Here is a 6,987-nt window from a genome sequence, read left to right as displayed (position 1 = left end):
TCATATGCTCTTACTCCCGTTATGTCAAGACTTCCATTGGGTTCTCCTAGTGGTGAACATGGTGAAGAAATCATTCGTAGAATGCAACTCATCCAAGGGAGACGAGTTCAAGGAAAGGGCATTACCCACTATAAGTAGATTACCAACTTCAACGACATTAGAATCATCAACTTCAATGACTTTAGATAACCCCATTTTTAATTGCCAGGTAGCATGCATCAAAGGACGGGGTGCCAACATTGATGATTACCCATATGAACAGATAGATGACTACCCACAGCAGAACAATTGGTGGGTACAACCTATGATGTTTGAAACTAGTTTTATGCGTTAGTTCATTAATAGTTTGAACTCATTCGAATCACTGCATTTTATTTGACAGCTTTAATTGGAGCGCATTTGTCATAATGGGTATTGAGCATTTCTATAGTGGATCTCCATTGAATTTCGGCTCAGCAGATATTCCCAAATTCAGGCTTGAACTTTGCGAAAGATTTTTAAGGGGGGAGTTTGGGAGATGTGATCTTGAATAGGGTTGTGCAATGATTGGGTTGTGAAATGAATTTTAGTAACAGGTTCATGTTTGACAAAACTTTATGTTTATTTTTTAATGCTGTGGAGAATTTAACAGGTTTATGTTACAGGTTAAGTAATTGGATGTAAGAGGTAGATGTAATAGGTTGATGTAATTGAATGGTTGGGGATGCTTATTGGATGCTTTATTAACAGGTTCGTGGTTGGAAAATAGGTTTATGGTTTGAGTAACAGGTTTATGTAACTGGATGCTTATGTAACTGTAGACACCCCCATTTTGCTCCGCTTTAACCAACAAAGGTTTTCGTTAGCATTTTTCATTTGAAGACCATTTTCCCATTTCTCGAGCTTTTCCCTATGTCCCAAGTCATATTCTCCATAGCATTCCTTTTCCCTCTACTTCCATCACTTTCTATCTCATTTTTCTTATCCCTCTCTTTGGAGTTCATTTTCCGTGGAAATTTGAAGAAGTTGGAATTTCGGAGCCCGCCATATGTTTCTTTTTATTATTATTCATAAATTTTCGCCAAGAGATGGTGCATATCATTTTCAAAAATGTTACTTGACAATGGTTGGTGTTTCGGTAATTTAAAGCAGGGCCTGCAGTTTGTGTTTCAAAAATTGCAGAATTTCAATCAATGGATGTTTGGCCAAATTCAAGAGGGGCTTGCTAATTCTATGGATATCCTGCTAGTTTGGGAGCCTCAATGCAATATGAAATTTATAAAACCCAAGTGTCACCATTCGGTAAATTTTTCTTAGGGTCCCTAATCTCACTTTTGGATTTTTCTACCCAGCACCCTCTTTCCTTACAACTTACGCTAGCTAGTGGGCCCCATCAAAAGTTGTTCTTATCTAAATACTAGCTATTGAATGAGGAAGAGTCCCTACTGATTTTAACTTTAATTAGATGTAGGAAGTGTAAATAAGTTGGGTGGTATGACTATGATTCGGTCAATTTGGAAAAAACTCCCAAATTCGTTCACCATTTTGTGGGGTCCACTAGACGAGCCAATGGCCCAATTGATTAATATATTACTATGCATGTGGGCTGAAGTGGGCATGATATCATGATTTGAGGTGGCTAGTGGAAATGATTTTGGAGATATTAATTCATCGGAATTTCGCCCATCAAATGGACGATTCGGATCTTTCTATGACAATGGTTCTAAGGCGCCACCTACTTGCTCTTTGGATTATAAAATTGATGGTTGAGATCGTTCTAGTGGGGATCTAATTTTGAGGTACAACCTAATTACACTGTGGCCCATTAAAATAGACGGTTTGGATCATCCTATGGAATTAAATCACATCGCAGCCCACTATTTGAACGGTCAAGATCATCAATTGTCACCCATCAAATGAACGGTTCAGATCATCATATGGGAGTGATTTAAAGATGGTGTAACATATTCACATTGCGGCCCATTATTCGGACGGATCGGATCAACCCATGGAAATGTTCTAAAGGGTGCAACCAATTTACATTTTTGGCCTATCGCTTGGACGGTTTGGATCATACTACAAATGATTTAAGAGAAGAAAAGTGTTGCTCGTGCAACACTTCATGGAGGGGTATTTTAGTAAAGCTAAATATTAAAAAAGAAGAATTTGAGTGAAAGAGTCCAAACGGTTGAGTCTTCCTCATACTTTCTAAAAAGCATGTTATGTTAATTTTATTGTTAAAGTAATATCTCTCTTTCCTTGTATGGGGCCCCACACGTTTTTTTTTTAATATTGGAAAGGGTGTAGTGCGGTTTGTTCACACGGTTTTGAGTATTCTTAAAATAACAATTTTAAAAAGGAATGCATGGTACTATCACCTTTGCTAAAAATAAAAAACTATTTTTCTATATTCAATACGTTGGTGGCACTCTCTCTCTACTACTTGGGAGATAAAGAATGTTTTTTTTTAATAGAATGAAGCTTTAATTTTTTGGACTCTTTCCAACTCTATCTATCTTTGATTAAGGCATGTACGTTATGCATAGAAGAATTATTTCTTTTTTAACATACTTTCTATTGTATATTTTGGGGAGGGATTCAAGGCAAATAGGAGGACACTATATGGAGGCCAATGGCTCTCTTGAGAAGGGGTCAAATTTTTTGTTCATCGTTTCACTCTCTTGAACATATTATTCTTTCACTCCCAATCTTGGTTCCTTCTTGGTAGCACTCTCCAATACAAAGAAATTTCGTCCATCCCTTTTGGAGGAGTGGGCCATCTCTCTTAAAGGTTCTCGTTTGAAGAACAATCAGAGTTCTTCATCTCTTCTTCAATATCTTCTTCAATAGACGTCGATATTGCGTAATCGTCGGGGATTTTCTAGCGTATAAAAGAGTGCGACAAAGCGTATACCTCGGATTTACGCACTCTAGAGACAATGAGCGCGATCAACGGTAGGTTCCTCCACTTTTATAATATCAAGGATAGAAAAGCATGCTTAGGGCCGTTTCTTCTTTGTTTTCTTCATGATTCTCATAAAAGCTACCATGCATGATCAAATATGATTTTGATAGGTCAGTTTATTTGATTATCAATTTTGGTAAAAACAAAAAAAAAATGAATCGTTATATGAGAAAATTGGGCGTTTAACCGATTGGGATATCTAGTGATTTTTGAATCGTTTTTACGTAATGAGTGTTTTGAAACCAAGGGTTTTTTGTGAATCTATGTTTTCTGAGTTTTAATGTGGTTAAAATAGCACCGAAAATCTAAAAATTCATGTAGATTTCATTTGTTTTGATGGCTCAAAAATTCATTTAAATAATACCCTCAAATAGGATTTTGATGGTTCTAAAAATCGTTCATATAAAAAAACCATTCAAAACTTATTAAAATTTGGTCATCAGTAGATTTTTAATGTTTAAATATCATACAAAAAGTTTCAAAGGATTTGGAGTTTATTTATTATTTTTACTGGAATTGTTTTGATAAAATCATTGATTTTCATGTATATGAAAGACATATCATTAAACAAACTCCTTAAAAGCTGACATTTGGTAGCAAGATGAACTGACCAGTCAGAATCATGTTGTAAATTTCTCAGAAATTTTGGGCATATTTTAATATTTTTTATTTATTTTTAATTGCTCTGACCAGAACATGAATATATCTGTTAAAAATAGATAATTATCGAAATAATGTCTGAATGTTTTCTCATAATTTTATATTTGTCCGAGAATGGTCTAGTAAAAGTTTGGTTGGATTTGAAATTAATTTGCTATATTTGTTAGTGTAATGTCATCAATCTGACCCGAAAGTGGAAAATCAATTAAAAATCGAATTTCAATCTTTAAAATCATGAAAAATTAAAGAAGAATATACTTTTCAAGAACACATCTTATCCTAAAGTTTCTGGAACAGATAACTTAATTAGCTATAGGCTTCTTTGTAAAATCATTAATCTGATCCAATTGTGATAAATTCATTTAAAAATTCAAATTAATTCAAAGCACCTTAAAATTTTTTAAAGAACTCTAACTTTTCATCATGTATTCAATCACTAAGCCATCTGAAACATAAATCTTAGGAGTAATAGATTTCCTTTGTAAAATAACATGCTAGGACAATTTAGATGTCGAGATCGTAACCATAATCGTATGCTAATTGCGATCGATCCAGCATAATTGGAGTGCGTAAATTATAGTATGTTATTGGCTCAGAGGTCCACTGTCCATAGGAATCCTGAGAAATATGCCAGGCAATAAGATACTATAACTTACGTGCTAAAATTATACAAGGGTTGAGAGCACGATTCCCTTCCATGGTTACGATTCGAGGCCGAAACTTGCGAACCATAGAGCCTTTGGAATTCCTTAGATGTTTAGGAATTGAAAATCCTCAAAAATCGAAAATCATTAAGTTTAACAAATCGAATTAACTCGATCCGCGTCTTAGGAGCCGTTGGATTACGGTCTCCTATCGTAGGAACCTTTAGGGCCCCTTAGGAACACTTACGTCTCGTTGTGTCCTAGGTTTTAGAGAGTCCTAGAGTTAGGAATCCAGCCTCATCACGGTCGTTTGCTATGGATAGCAACCGTGCAAATAGATCTAGTTACACTAGTCACCCATTTTTCCCATAGGACAAGCCTAGTTACCTAGGATGTAGGTTCACCTGCATTAGTCAAAGGGATGTCTTGCACTTAGATATGACCATATAACATCTTAGATGGAGTCCTAGGATAATAAAATCTACTCAACTTGAACTAAATAATTTCTCTTAAACTGTAAAACAGTCAATCCAGTCTAGATCGGTGTCTTAGATGAGTTGTCTTAGATGAGTTAGGCATAAGTAGCTTAGTTCAGGTGCACCGAACTATGATCGACTCTGATTCCAGTGAGGCTGGGATACGTAGGCAACTTGGATACTTGAGTGGCATACCAAGCCCGAGTCGGCTTCACACATAAGTGGTGGGGTTTTGTACATTAATCCTTAAATTAAAAGTAATGAAATCACTTAGGACTTTCCATGAAATTAGAATTTTAGGAGAACTTTCACTTAGATTAAATTCAAACAATTTAAGAAAATCAAGATACACATTTAGGAATTACATTGAAATTAGATCTTAGGATGCATGTCACGTAGTTCACATATTAATATAGAGTTAAATGAGCAATTTAAAAGAAATTCAAAAGAGTTAACTTTTGGAATTGAAGACCGATTATCGGGCAGAAATGGTGCATGTGGTGGTAACTCCCCATGCCTTCCATTCTCGTAACCAGGTAACGAGTCTAAATTTCTGGTCAATTATGAGTCCTAGATCCCTCATCTAGGTAGCGACTCTGTCACTCTCTTTTGTGTGAAATTCGGATTGCCTTAGTGATCCCAAGTTCATGGAAAAGATGAATTAAATGACACCTTGCTAGGCTCGGCGGCTTACCCCTGCCCTTATGGGTACTGGGTTGCACGTTTGTTTGCACCCTATGGCTTGGTTGCTGCCTGTTTGGTTGGGTAATTAAAATCAATAATAAAAAGCACACGTCATTCGCGTGGGTACGAGAGACCAAGAGAGAGCGTGGCGGCTCGTGCTGCGACTCCTCTCGCGGGATCGGGTCCCACAGTAACCCAATTTGTTGGATCCATGGTTTGAGTAAGATGTTTATGTAATTGGATGCTTATGTAACCCAATTTGTTGGATGCTTTATTAACATATCATGGTTTGAGTAACATGTTTATGTAACTAGATGCTTATGGGGATGGTTTGAGTAACCATGTTACTGCATGCTTTATTAACAGGTTGTATTTATGTAACAGGTCATGATTTGAGTAACCATGTTACTGGATGAGTAACATGGTTTGGGTAACATGTTAATGGTTTGGATGTACCAGGTTTATGGTAGTCCCCCCAAATTTTAGAAATGGACGATGACAGATTCACGCCCCCTGTAGGATAATTTGCACCTCTTTAACATGAAAAAAAAACATTCAAGTCTACCACATAATTCATGTTGAAGGGGTGCGAATTATCTACTTTACTACATGGTAACATATTGTCCCTTCATTTTTAATTGTGTTCATATACTTCTTAACACCATTTCATGTCAAACCAAGATTTTGTTTGTTGTTTGTAGAGGCCTCAATGCAACTGGATTGCAGTCATGTAATCTACTGAATTCAGCTTTGCCATGGATAGGTGGCTTTCCTGCATTCAAAGAGAACCAGGTTTCAGCTTGCTGAAATTTCAGCAATTTGAACTAGTTTTGAAGTGAAGGATGACTGCCTTGTGTGGCTATTTGCAGGGTGCAAAAGTTCAACAGTTTGCTAAATTAGTTGGTAGTGTTTTTCTAGTTCAGCAGTTTGCTGAATCGGTCAGCTTCTCATCGATGTCATCCACACTCTCTTGCAATGGTATTGTTTTCTAGTTTTGTGCAAGTAGAAGAGATTTGCCGCTGGCCTCCATAACACTCAAATATCTCCATTTTCAGAAGTGACTCTTCTTCATCAACATGTTCAAGAGGAGGAGGAGGTTTTGGGGTTGGTCTGTAGCTCAATGGTTGAGGCTTGTATCTCAACCTTCCAGGTCTGTAGCTCATGGAGAAACTGAATCCATAGCATATGAATATTGGATGCTGTGAAAGATAATGAGATATATCAATCTGGTGCAAGGGGTTCGTACTTATGCTTAGCTAATCCATTTGTTATATCACCATTTGAAATATCTCTTCAATACAGTCAACCTGTTGTTCAGGAGTATCCTTCCTGAGAGACGTCAGGTTAATGATTTTCACAAGAAAACTTGCTCTGATATCAATCCGGTGTAACGGGTTGGTAGTTATGCTACATACATAAGCTCATAATTAATCCAGTGATTAATGAAGTTAATTTCCTAGAAATTTCAGAGTTTAATTTATGTCAGATCAAGATTTGTCCCTAAAAGTCTATAAATATCAAATTCGGTAATTTAGGATTTTCGATAGATTCTGATTCAACAATTTTAGCACACAATCTA

At 36.4% G+C, this 6,987-nt stretch overlaps 1 long non-coding RNA gene across 2 annotated transcripts; it reads left to right on the top strand.

Annotated features, from left to right (window-relative positions):
* Nucleotides 1-2,540: 2,540 nt before the first annotated feature.
* On the top strand, nt 2,541-6,773 carry LOC143878384 (uncharacterized). Of its 2 annotated transcripts, XR_013250946.1 has the most exons (4): nt 2,541-2,934; nt 5,793-6,020; nt 6,110-6,386; nt 6,464-6,773. It is a non-coding gene; the product is annotated as an uncharacterized LOC143878384 (long non-coding RNA). The 2 variants fall into 2 exon arrangements; XR_013250945.1 differs by having other exon boundaries at nt 6,110-6,773.
* Nucleotides 6,774-6,987: the final 214 nt, after the last annotated feature.

The sequence above is a fragment of the Tasmannia lanceolata genome, unplaced genomic scaffold (assembly GCF_043159265.1).
Source record: "Tasmannia lanceolata isolate RefF3 unplaced genomic scaffold, GAP_Taslan_0.1 ptg000006l, whole genome shotgun sequence".
Classification (NCBI taxonomy): Eukaryota; Viridiplantae; Streptophyta; class Magnoliopsida; order Canellales; family Winteraceae; genus Tasmannia; species Tasmannia lanceolata.
The sequence above is the reverse complement of the archived record's forward strand: the minus strand, read 5'-3'. Positions and strand labels throughout refer to the sequence as shown.